Consider the following 14,059-nt stretch of genomic DNA (forward strand, 5'->3'; position numbering starts at 1 on the left):
AAATCGTTAGTACAATTTTTTAAATGACTAAATTGTGTTGATTAGACTTAATTTTTGTGTTGTAAATTGTGCGTAGAGCAATATTCATAGTATTCAGAACTGATCTAGTTGTTTAGATGTTGGCTACAGAAAAAGAATCAATATCTGAAATATTGCCATTTTAAATCACTGTTCATGATATGTGATTCTTCGCTAATTGGTATTTTTTATGTCTAAATTACATGTGGATAATAATGACTATTTAATTTTGGACTATCGATAAAACCCTTTCCTTTCCCCTGATGCCTCTTTGTGATTGTATACTGATTGGAGTCTTTATTTTTTTTTTAATGTCACATGAAGTCCTGACAAAGTGGTAGGGGGCATATTGGCAAGAACCCCGTTAGGATTGTCGCCATTTTGGCGGCGGGAGACTGCCGCTGGGATGGCGATAGTGAGCTTGCTGATATGCATTGTGGAGTTCCGGTGGAAGCCCAGGTTAGATGTCCTGCTCATCTAACCTGGGCTTCTATTGGAGTTCTGTGGCTCATGTTGGCAGGCCCATTGTCGCCATTTTAGCAGCGGTTTCCTGCCGCTAAGGAGGCGATTGTTTTATCGAGGTTCTTGCTAATATGCCCCTTAATTCGTGAAACGTGTTGGCTGTCTACTTTCTCTTACATCAAAATCACTTAAACATTGAAGTGGATATTATTTGGAATCTATGCATCTATGTATGAATTTAAAAACTGTTAATACTTAGGGATTTTGGAAAGAATAAATGAATTTTTTAAATCAGAATATAAAAGCTGGTACATTTACACCGAAATGCAATAAAATTGCTCTGTGCTTAACCTTCAAAAAAAAAAAAAAAAAGAAAAAAAAGAAATTCTCATGGGAGACTGAAATCACAAAACAGTATTTGGCAGAAACGTCCTGCCTGGAGATAGGATAATGATTTAAACATTTGATTTGTTGCCTCTTCTCTCTTTTATGTGTAGGTCTGGCTTCACAACTTTTTATTAGGTCTCACCTAAATATAACCCACCTAGAGATAGATTTTACATGCCCATTGTTGAAAGCCATTTTGTGGGCCGTATGACAAACCTGTAGTTTGCTTAGAGCCAGGCCTTTGCTTACCATTGATTGGCTTTATTGTCACTTTTATTTGCTTGCTTTTTATCCAATAACTGTCTTCCTTTTTCTTTTGTTTGTCCCTCCCCAGGCACATAGCTACTAGACTGTCCTTTTGATTTCATTTCTGTATCCTATCACAGTTTTTCATTCATTTTTTAATTTGCTGCTCAATTGTTGTATGTCATTTTGAAACAGTAAATAAAGAAAATGAATACAATGGTACCATTGTTATTCTTTATTAGTGGAGAAGTGTGGCTCACTGGTTAGAGGAGGCAGACCTGGAAGCAGAGGTCAGCCCGGGACCAGGGTTCAATTCCCGGCTCGGCGGGGTCTTGAGTCCTAAAATGTCCATGGACTCGACAATTCTCGCTCCGGTGCCTACTCGATTCACGGGTTCACACTCTGCGACTCTGGGCAATAGCTTGCTTAATCTCCACAACGGCCCCTCGCGGCGGGATGCCTGGCTTTCACCTTGCGGATACCCTGCCGGGGTTATCTCACAGGGGAATACCAGGACGGGTTCCCTAAGCAAGCGCTTAGAAACCGCTTGGTGATTTGCGCTATATAAATTCCTGTACATTTACATTTACATTTACATTTCTTTTGGCACATGCATGAGTCTGTATACGTCATAACATATGTGGCAGCATATGCATGTCTATGGACATACAGCAGGGTCGAGACACACAAGAATGCTTACCCATCATTACACTATTGTTGCCTCTGCTACACATCACTGACAAAAACTATTTATTTTTGCTGGTGCTGCACAGCATAGACAAAAAGTAATGGGAACCCACTAGATCAAAAAAGTATCGTTTTCTGTCTTTATACCTTTTTTCTGTGCTTAGTGATAGCTTTCCCATCAGGTTGTATTGGAACTGTGTATGGGAATTAACTGGATATCTATGTACACTGTTTGTGCCATTGGAAAAGTAGGGGTAATGTAATCTGACTTCTTAGGGTTCAGTAAACACCTTACTGTTTGGTTTCCGGTCTTTTGATATTTTTCCTTCATGGGGTTTCTTTAGTGCTGAATTGGTGCCTGTGATTGCAGGTAGTGTGCACTGGCTCTCACTTTTGGAGACTATGACTTATTTTGCTGTATCAAAGCTAGAGAGAGAAAGAAAAGTGTGAAAATATTGGAAAACAGTATTATAGGGTGATATCACGTATGACAAATGACTTACCAGAGTGAGAAGAGACAGAAAGTGTAGGATGTGGAACAAAGAGGCATGAGGTGGAATCAACAATAGGCAGACTCTGAATTAGATAACGCCTGCACAAACCTGGCTAAGAACTTGACTGTTACAGCACAAAGTCTAATTGTATTGACTTGTATGGTTTTGTAACAGTGCAGCCTGTGACACCACTCCTAGTTAGTACTGCAGCCAAGTGCATGCTCAGTTCGAAGGACTTTCAGAACTGTCCAGATGACCAGCATGTTACCCAGGTTAACAACATGTCATCTCCTTAACACACAGTCAAGCTGCACGCACTCTTTAAGCAATATTACCCATAGCGTAGCCCACTCCCAAGTAGTTATTTTGCTGAATAGATGTCAAAGCACCTGGGGGACGAGGCCAAGGGCCCAAAACCCTCAGTCAATAACTACCTGAGAGTTCACTCCTCCTGAATATTATTGCTACTGTAAATGAAACGTTTAAACGTGGGTTGACATTGACAAAATGATTTGTTAAATGGTGGGAGGTTAAAAGAAGCATAACTGTCGTTATTTTGTTGTTGATGAGGCTCTTTTGAAATACATTACTGTGAATGTCTGGTTTTGAGGGTAACAAAAAGGCACATATACAAGAGTAATAACAGATTTTAGTTACAATATGAATTAATTCTCGGTGGTGCTATATTATTTTTAGGAATTAGAATGAGTTTGAAGGTTATTTTACCATGTAAAAATGCTGATCCTCTTCTAGGATTTGGTGAACCATGTTTGGGAGAAAACATTTTTCCAGTGGTGTAGCTAGGCCTTTTGCCGCCCGTGTCGTACTGTAGCTTCATGACAGAGTTTTAATGAACAACAAAAGTGATATGCTAGGTTAAGTGTACTTCCCACAGCAGCTGTATTATGTCAGTTGAATCCCCAATATACTACTCTAACTATACCACAGAGTCCTAATGAACGTTAACATTCTCTTTTAATCATATCATAGATTACATGTTGCTACACTACAGTAGGAGCCATTTAATTTGAAAGATTATGCTGTAGAGCAGCCTGAACTTAATGAGCATTGAGATGCTATTACTGACATGAAACCAAGGTGTCTATTTACTAAGATTTAATGCTGTGCTTGAGTAAAAAAATAATGCAACATGACGCTAAATCTTTGTTCGCCTATTTACTTTCCAGCATAAATGCTGAAAAATAACTTGAAAGGAGCGCAAAGCAGCACATAGTGCTGCTTTTCATTACTCAGTGCCAAGGAGGCGTACCATGGCCAAGGTTTCTGATGCTAAGCTCTATTTACTTAAAAACGTATGACAGGGTTTAGCGTCAGAAAATGGCACCCATTTCAAATAGGCGCAATGAAGGAGAAATGCCTTAATTTCTCCATTCTTTTCAGAATTTGTATGTGTGCTGCACTGTACAGCACATATGCAAAGTGGGAAAAGTTTAAAGTTAGTCTAAGCATGGTATTTTGTACTAGAAGGATATCTTCCAGTACAAACCCTATGCTATACTCATGGAGACACCCTAGCACTACACTGCAAAGGTGTGTCCATGGTGCATAGCAGCATATTTCTCCTCGGCTGCTAGGGAGAGGGGAGGAGACAGGCAACTTTCTGTAAATGTGGCACTCTCCTGCTCTCTCCTCACACAGCACAGCGTTTGCGGCTGCTGCACTCCATAAGAATCTAGTAAATCTACCCCCAAAAGTTTAAAATGGAAAAAGTGTGGATTTCAGTTATTATTGGATTACTATATTTTCAAAAATTATTGAGAGAGATGAGCATCTATGCTAAGAATTCCTTTTCCACACTATTTCTTCAGACCGTCCACCTCTCGGATGAATAATGCCTCTATTATTTTAAATAGTAACATTTTAGTCGAAATAAAAGTTTTTTTAATCTTCCATTTAAGTGTATGCAAATCAATGTTTTAGAGCTGCAGAAAACTATTTGAAGGTGGATCTCATGTTTTAAATGAAATGATGTGTGCAGCTGTGGATAGTGAGACTCTGAAAAAGTGAGGTTGGGACATTTAGTTTTTCTTTTTTTACTTTTTTCCACTTTATTATGTCTGTAGGTGCATCACCAAACATGCATGTGCACTAGTTTAAAAATCATTTGAGTTAAGTTTAACGGACATGCTAAATGTATGTATTTATTGTCTAGAAAAATGTTGCTCTGTTTACCTTTCAAACGACTACATTAAAAAGTAATTATTTAAAACATATTTTTAAGTAGGTTACATTGTAAATCAAACAAAGCAAAACTATAAGGGACCATACAATTTTCACTGACTTCGAACACTTTAAATAGCTAATACAAACAAATAGAAATGAGTGATTTTGGGTGCCTATTTATTTCATGAGCTGGCAGCAAAGATAAGAACCTATTTTAATGAACATATGCATCCTTATATACAGGAAAGTAAATAATTCTAAGCAGTATGTTCCAGTAGTATGCCTCTCAGTGCAGACATATTTTGTAAGCAGGGTAAACATTCCAATTGTTTATCAGAACGCAGCAATCTCCCAAAGACCACTTATATGGGACGGAGGAGTAATGATATGTGAGTTGATACCTTAACACGTCTAGGGACTAGCTGTGAATCTTCTAGGTAGATATCGACCATCTGGGAGCCAATCAAAATGCAATACTACGGTACCATACAGCTGCCTGATTTACAGTCACACTTCCTTTCCAGGTCGTGTAGATCCTGTATGTTGATGTAATTTGAAAGTATGTGAGAGTAATAAATTCACATTTGACCACTTTCTAGTTTTTACTTCTGGATCTAGTTGTGGCATAAGAAGTTTTAGACTCATTTACTGGATACAACAGACATTTTACTGGTGAAATTAAAATGCTATGTAAAATGAAGAGTCACAATTATTGCATCAGCGTCTTGTTCCAAGATGTAAACAAAATCAACTGATGGTATTCTCCATATTTATCCAGTTGATGTCGAAATACCCTAATATCTGCAAATGAGTCCTGACATTAGAATTTGTATCTGACGAACTGAAATGTCTGCATGGAAAGGCCAGTGGAACATCAATGAGCAGCTTCTACAGCTATAGAGGACACTATCAAATACTTTATGATCACAAGTGGTTCTTTTTATCATATCATTTATGTCTGAAGGTAATTTGTAATATCACATACACACAACACAAAACTAAATTATTGTCCTTCATAGCTCCTTAATCACTTTTGATGAAAACATATTCCATAACCTCATGAAGAAGGCAAAATATGTCTGAGTCGTATTTAAACAGGATCATGGAAAAGAGCATTCATGGCCATGCCCCATTTTTGGCTTGATTAAAAAATGTGTCACCACATCTTAGTACCTGTTCTAACAAACTCCCTTTATAAGCCATCTCTTGACATAAGAACAACGTGCTTGCCCTCTTGATTCCTATATTGTAACTAAACTGATTTGGATTATTAAAGAAAAACAGGCTGCAAAAAAGAAAGCACATCAGTTGGTAGCAAGTCGTAGTTTGTTATTATGAAGACCATAGTTAAAACATGATCTTAGTTAAGAAATTGTTAACAAACTGCGGCACAATAAATACTTCAAAGCATACAGGAGGCATTAAACATATCTGACTAGTCCCCATGGTGAGATGAAAAGGAGTGATGTGGTGTTTAGTGCTTCCTACGTTTTGCTGAAATATCGTAAATGCTACAATTGAACTAAATGATGTCAATGGTCAATGCTTGTGATTGGAGGAAGCTCTGCTTCACAAAATGCAAATAATACTCAGCCTCTAAAATAGTACAGTCAGTGTGAGCAGGACCTCCCATGACTAGCAATGCAGACCATCAGCATACTTCCTTCTGATGGACAGAACAGATAATTTCCACTCAAAATATCTTCTTGTTTGTAACCTTTTACAGAGGGGAGGATCCTCCAAAATTGGCCTGTAAGCACTTTAACAAATATTTAATTTAAATTAGAAATTAAATAGTCCTATAGGATACATACAATATTGGGTTAGGTCGGTCTATTCTGAAAACAGATATCATGGCATAACCCAAACTATTTCCTGCAAGCTTGTTAATTTTTGCTTTTACATAATAACTTCATACTGTTTACATAAAAGCATAATCATGTGTGGACATTTGACTCTGAGCGTGAATGTTGAATGGCTCTAAGAGTTGATCTGGAAGCTCCTTGGTGAGTGCTGTCTGACTACTTACAGGGGACTCGGCCCTAAAGGGGTTTTGGGGAGGATTGCAGTGTGCATGTGGGGTACGCTGTTATATTATTGTAACTGGGGGGTTCTGACTTGATTGTATTAATTTGTTTAAACATCATTCATTCATTACCTTTGAGCAGTGGGGGGGCTTCTTTCATGTGTTGTGCGGCGGGGTTGTGTGGGTTGTGCACTAGTACTTCGATTTCCTTGGACATGTGCATGTTTTTTATTTGATGCTACTTGTCTGGGTATTTATTTGTTCTATAGTTGTAGCGGTTCAGTACCACCTTGCTATTGAAGGGGGTATACTGTCTAGTCATCTGGTGTTCAGACAATATGACTGTCCTGAGCAAGAGAAGGCTCCTCTCTTAGAATGTGCAGGGATTTGCCTCCTATAAAAAGCGTTAGAGTGTTATCGCTTCTTAAGAGGCACAGTCTTGGCATGTTTGCAGGAGACCCACCTTACCGGTGTTGAGGCTACAAAACAAGTGAAGAAATGGAGGGGGCAGGTTTACTAAGCCAATTACTCGTCTTTTTCATGGGGGTGCTGGTCTGGTTTGCTCCTGGGATGCCATTTGCGCAGACCTACATGGAGAGGTGATATCTGTTACTGTAGTGTGTTGGGTGGGGTTGAAGTGGGACTTGTTAACCCATTTGCGCCCAATTTGAGTGACAAGTCCTTTTATTTAACCCTATGGGACATTATATCCCTGGCTGTTGACTCCAGTCTGATGTGGGTTGGGGACTTTAATTGCATGATGAATGGTGCCCTTGATCATCACCCCCCTCAACAACACAATAGGTCTAAGATGACATCCACATTGCAGGAGGTTAGGACACAATTGGGGCTTTGTGACATTTGGAGGGAATCCCATTCAACTGGAAGAAATGTACATGCTACTCTCCTCAATCAAATCCTCCTGATCCTCCCCCGGACTCAATCAGCTCCTAAAGTCCTGGTGGTGACACACATGTCCCGTTATCTCTCTGCTCGTGCTCTGGTGACATGTGGGCTTTAATGGGGGCTAGCCTCAGGTCCCCGTTTACTTGGAGGTTCCCACGGAGCCTGGTGTTAAAGGATCCTGTGGGCAGGGAAACACATGCCGATGTCCTTACAAGATACTTTGAGCTGAACTGGACTTCTACTCAAAGGCAAGAGATGGAATTGGAGAATAGAAGGCTGTAATACAAGACGGTGTGTGGGCCTCTCCTGCAGGATGTGGCACGCTTCAGAAGTGGAGCTTCTCCAAAAGGAGTGAGTACTGACTGAGATCCAGCAGCTCCCCTCAGGTGATGTAGAGGGATCTCAGTATGAAATGGTGACCCAGCACCAGGTAGCCCATGTACAAGATAGAATTAAGAACTACAACCTAATGTTATATCGCCAGTTATTATAAAGAGAGGGAGACAGTTCTGGGCAGCTTTTGGCCTGGATACTAACCCAGGAAATACCCGCTCTCTATTCTTTATCTTAAGACTCCCCAGGGGCAGGATGTTTACATGTAGTGCTGTATTGTTAAGACCCTTAGTGACCACCTAGAGTGGGTGTATGGTAGCCCTCAGACACTGGACCCAGAACGCATTACAGATTTTTTTGGCAGCACTGCCGATTCCAAGTTGGGGGATATTGCGGCCCAAGAATGGTCCTTGCTTGTCTGCCTTGGAGGGGTGGGAGCACTGGAAAGCATTGACTTCCCCACCGAGTTCTATCAAGCTTTTACCATTATCCTCACACGGTGACTCCTTGAGGTGTACCAGGAGGGCTCTGACACTGGCATTCTGCCCCGTCTATGTGGGAGGGCTGAATCTCTATGATTTTGAAGCTCAGTGCTGCTGTCTTAGATCCATCTGCCCAGCGTCCACTCACAATGATATACACTGATACGAAAGGTTCTTTGAAAGGCTGCACCCAGTGATTCCTCAGTTGATCCAAGAGGATCAGTGCGGTTTTATCCTGTGACATCATACTACCATGAAACTGAGATGGCTGATGCATGTTCTGCAAGACGTAGAGGGTAAGGAGGAGGAATTGGGGGTGGTATCCATTGATATTGCTATGGCATTTGGTTTGGTGGATTGGCATTATCTTATGAGAGTGTTGGAGGAAATGGGGTTTGGTGTGCACATTCATGCATGGGTGCATTTGTTATATACTGCACCAACAGCCAGGGGGAAGTTTGGTAGCTTGTGCTCTGACCTGTGGTCGGTGGGTAGGGATATGCGTCATGGCTGTCCTCTATCACCTCTTCTCTTTGCTTTAGCACTAGAGCCCCATGCAGTATACTTTTGGCTGATTATGTCTGAATGGGGGATCCAAGTGGCGGATGTTAATCATCTGGTGTCTTTTTATGCAGATGACAATCTACTTTGTCTTACGGCCCCTGAGGAGTCCCTACCTCTTCTCCTACATTATATGGATGTTTTGAGGGATCTAATGGGTCTTAATACTAATCATGGCAAATCGCTGTTGTTCCTGCTGTGTGCTCTGGCTGCCCTGGTACCCAACTTCCCTTCACGCCCTGCCTGTGCACTGGGAAACTGATCAGTCCTGTTACCTGGGGATCATGGTGTGGCACACATCCCAAAAGCAAAAGTGCTATAATATTAATAGAAACATTGAGGGACAGTGTGCGTCGGTCCAATTTTGGAATTCCCTCCCCTGTCTCTCATGGTTCGAGTGCTTGTGGCCAAGATGGTGTTTTTGCCGCGATGCCTGTACTCAATGCAACATTAGTTTAATAGTTTTCCCCGGGCGGCCTTTCAGAGATTAGATTCTCTTCTTACTACGCTAATAGGGGCAAGTGGCAGAAATAGGGTAGCATGAAATTGTTGTTTTTGCCCATGCTGAAGGGGGGCTGGCAGTGCCCAAACTGGAGCTGTACTTTGTAGCCTCCATATTACAGCAGGCTGCCCACTGGCTGTCGGATGGTGGTAACTAGGTGAAATAACTGTTTGTGGCCAGGACATGTGCTCTTTCTCCCCAGCAATTGTAGATGTTGTGGGGCAGGGATACTCTGTTGGTATCGTACCTTATTAGACACACGGCATCCCTGGGGTAGTGGGCTGTTAAGGTATTTTTGGTTAGAGCTAATTTTTCTCAAGAGATTTATTTTTTGGGACCTGCGCATAGTTGTTGAATGTTACTGCTTGGTCTGGGCAGTTGTGAGATCTTTGGAGACCTGTACCCAAATGAGGAATTTATTACTTTTGAGGCAGCCCGGTAGGCTTTGGATTAGGGAATGGGCAATTCTATACGCACTCCAGCATAGCTACCATAGTAAAGGAAATATGGCCCACATTCTCCATCGCTCCGTTCATGTCACTTATGTTTTGAAGGATGTTGAAGCTGAAGGGGGCAACATTTAGTATCACATTTATAGAAAGCCATGAGGCTGATACAGCCCAAACTTTATTTCCTGCCAGAGCTGCTCGGGAGGAGGATTTGGGGGTGCCCTTGGTGTAGGTCATGTGATCTGATCCAGACTGTCTTCCTGTAATGGATGGTTTCAATTAATTCATTTCAATTTCATGCACTGCACATATGTGACACCAGTTCTGTTCAACAGAATTGATCCCAGTAAACCTAGTGGCTGCCACTGGTGCCAGGTTCCTGTTGCAACTTTCTTACACCTTGCATGGTACTGCCCACTGGTGCACTCCTTCTGGAAGTCTGTTGTGTCACGAGGGGCTCCAGTAGTGAGAACTCCAGTAGAGGTGGACCCAATTGTTTGTTTGCTGGGGATGTTCGACGGGATAAGGGTGCAAAAACGGAGTTAAAATTCCTGTATCTTCTGTTGTTGCTGGCTAAGAAACGAGTTGCAATTACCTGGATGGGTCAAGTTGGGGCCAGCATGGAAGGATGGGTGAGGGATGTAAATGATGGGACAATTGCTAGGGAAGCATGCCTCAAATAGTGTTGCCGTGAGGAGAAGGTGGAAGAGGACCTGCAAGCCTGGGGGCGATGCTGACTAAATTTCTAGATCAGGAGGGTTGCAGGTAACTATGTCAGACAACCAGGTGCACTACGCTCCTGGCTTTAATGCTTCAGCACCTACGGTGCCTTCAATGGAGAATGTTGGGATACAATACTTATGCAATATTGTAAGGCATGAACTGATATAACCTGGCCTTTAAGGAAGCCACGGTCATACCGCTCTTGAAAAAACCTGGGGCCAATCCATCCTGTAAGGCAAACTACCGGCCCATCTCCTTATTGCCCTACCTGGCAAAGGTGTTGGAGGCTCATGTAGCCAAATACCTCTCTAACTTCCTTGAGGAATCCGGCTGTTTTGAACCCCACCAAGCAGGGTTCCGGCCGGCACACTCAATGGAGGCAGTGGTAACCACAGTCCTGGATACTCTCCGGGACTGTGCAGAAAGGCGTTCTCCTCAGGCACTGGTGCTCCTGGACTTGTCGGCCACGTTTGACACGGTCGATCATAACATCTTGGTCGACCGTGTCGGACAGGCCGGCATCCGGGGCACGGCGGCCCATTGGCTGATGTCCTTCTTGGAGGACTGCTCCCAGGCAGTACGGCTTGGAGATCTAGCTTGTTCAAAACAGTCCATTACATGCGGAGTTCCACAGGGCTCCTCCCTGTCACCTCACCTATTCAATCTCTACATCCTCCCATTGATTCAGGCCCTTAGAGATGAGCAGGTGATGGTATTTAACTACGCTGACGATTTACAGCTGTTGTTTACGATTGATAATTCGGATACCTCCATCTTGCACTTTCAATCGACCATGAGGTACATCAAAGCCTGGATGGACCAAAATCAGCTGAAATGAAACCCGGGAAAAACCGAGTTAGTCCTCACTGGAGATAGAGCCAAACACTGGGGCCCCCACTATTGGCCATCGGACTTGGGTCAAGCCCCGACTCCCTCACCATCGGCAAAAACGCTCGGGGTCATAGTGGACTGCGATCTTTCGCTAAAAGCACAAGTGGGCCAGGTGGTCTCTGAATGCTTTTTCCAATTAAGAAAAATCCGGAAGGTTCGGCGCCTTCTCACCGTGGAGGCAGTTACCCAGGTAGTGATTGCCACCGTTTTGTCCCATCTGGACTACGCGAGCTCCATTTATTTAGGTCTCCCCCTTTATTTGTCAAAACATCTCCAGATGGTGCAGATCTATGCCGCTAGATTGATCTTGAAGCAACCTAGGTGGCACTCAGCCACTCCTATACTCATGAAACTCCATTGGCTTCCGGTGACCCAACGTTGCACTTTTAAAACAGGATGCATGATTTTTAAATCCTTACACTGCAAAAGTCCCGAATTCATTGACCAACTTATCACAAAGTACGTACCATCTCGTAACCTCCGTTCATCCTATCACGGCCGTCTTCAGATACCCCCTTTTAAACTCAAGCGCTCTGGCGTTCTTAGGTTTGCAACATGTGGAACACCTTCCCTCTTGAGATTCGGACCTGCCAGGACCTTCTCTCATTTCGGAAAGCCTTAAAGACCTGGCTTTACAGGCAAGCATACCAATAACTCCCCATTCCACATCTATGATTATGTTACTGTTGATCTCAGCGCCAAGAAACCAACCGGTGATAGTGCGCTTAATAAATGCCTTAATAACATAACATAACATAACATAACATAACATAACATAACATAACCTGCTGCTCTATGTCAATTGTTTGAGGGTGGCCAATGTTTTGTGGGGCTTTTTGCATTTTTATTTACATATTGAAAACAATCAAATATATATATTTTTTAAAACATACCTGCATAATCTGATATATATATATATATATTCACTGAAAAAACCATAGGTTATAGACCATATATAGTTAGGAATTAGCATTTACAAAACCTTGAAAATTCACTGAAAAAACCATAGGTTATAGACCATATATAGTTAGGAATTAGCATTTAAAAAACCTTATTTTACTCACACAAAACCATTGAAATTCCATATATAGTTAGTTGCACTAACTATATATCGCGCACCCGCAATCCACTGCTGATCATTTCACATATTACATCATTCATGACATGGTCAGTGACATCACTGATGACATCACTGATGACATCTCAAATGACATCACTGATGACATCACTGATGACAACATCCAGTGACTGTATGTTTCTGTAAAGTTAAAATATGTCTTACATATTGAAGAATGAGTGGATGTATAAGTGTCTGGATGAAGGATTTAGTAGGTGCGTGACTGACTGTATGAGTGAGTGATTAAATGTGTCTCACTGAATGCATGGGTTAGTGACTAAACTGTCTTACTTTGTGCATCATTATGTCTGTTGTTCTGTAAACTGCTGCATGTGTTGATCATTAGCTATACGAGAGGCTATATGTGTTATTAATTGGTTGCCCAAGTATTTATATGGGAGATTGAGTTTGTGTGGGGGTGGCTGGAAGGTGTGTGACTCTATGCATAGATGTGTGAGCAGTTTATTCACTAGGTGTATGAGTTCAAGAGTGCATGTGGAAACAGCTACATAGGCAGTTGACTGTGTGCATGAGTGAATGGATATCTCAATGCTACATGTCATAGTAAGTACATATATAAAACACAGTACATGTGAGAGTTGGCATATATAAATAACTGTGCATGAGAGCCACTGAATGAGTGAGTGGTTGTATCGATCATTGTGAACTTGTATCAGGGATTGTATAAGAGAGTAAATATGTGTTAGTATATGTTTCAATAAGTAAGGTGTGTTTAACTGTATAGTTGAAGAAATGGAGGTGAGATTGTTTCTTTGCATGACTGACTGGGTGTGTGAGTAACTCCATGGATGAGTGGCAGTGTGTGAGTGTCTGTATACACTGAGTGTATCTAAGGTTATATTAGAGTCTGAAGAGGTTTATCGTATTAGCACAAGAATGATGTCATTTGAGATGTCATCAGTGATGTCACTGACCATGTCATGAATGATGTAATATGTGACATGATCAGCAGTGGATTGCGGGTGCGCGATATATAGTTAGTGCAACTAACTATATATGGAATTTCAATGGTTTTGTGTGAGTAAAATAAGGTTTTTTAAATGCTAATTCCTAACTATATATGGTCTATAACCTATGGTTTTTTCAGTGAATTTTCAAGGTTTTGTAAATGCTAATTCCTAACTATATATGGTCTATAACCTATGGTTTTTTCAGTGAATTTCAATGGTTTTTTAATAGCAAATATCATAAGCTGTCGAATGTCAAGTACGTGGTAAGTAAAAACATTTTCGTGTTTATGCACACTGATCTGCTTTGAATGGTGCCCCCCCTCATTTCTATTAGGAGTACTCTCTCTTTGCAGATAGTGAAAGGTAGTTAACGCAGGCCTTTGCCCCGGTTGTAATCCGTCGTGCCTGCTTCTCTCTCCATTTGATTGATTGTTATCCAAGTATTTACTGTTTTAGAATTAGTTCTCTTTGGTTCATTCTCTATTTACAAACAAACACAGAGTCGCAATACTCTGTTTAGTCTTTGCAGATAACGAAAAATCGTGTAAAAAAAAAGAAAAGGAATCGAGTAAAATCAGTAGGCCACTAATGGGATCTCTTTTTGACCTCGCTAAAATAGA

General features: G+C 41.5%; 1 protein-coding gene across 5 annotated transcripts in view; it reads left to right on the forward strand.

The window, feature by feature from the left end:
- The window catches only part of ATP2B2 (ATPase plasma membrane Ca2+ transporting 2), a 1,528,737-nt gene that overhangs the window by 1,336,595 nt on the left and 178,083 nt on the right, over positions 1–14,059 (forward strand). The gene's annotated exons all lie outside the window — the stretch shown is intronic.

Source organism: Lissotriton helveticus, chromosome 9 (assembly GCF_964261635.1).
Source record: "Lissotriton helveticus chromosome 9, aLisHel1.1, whole genome shotgun sequence".
NCBI classification, from domain to species: domain Eukaryota; kingdom Metazoa; phylum Chordata; class Amphibia; order Caudata; family Salamandridae; genus Lissotriton; species Lissotriton helveticus.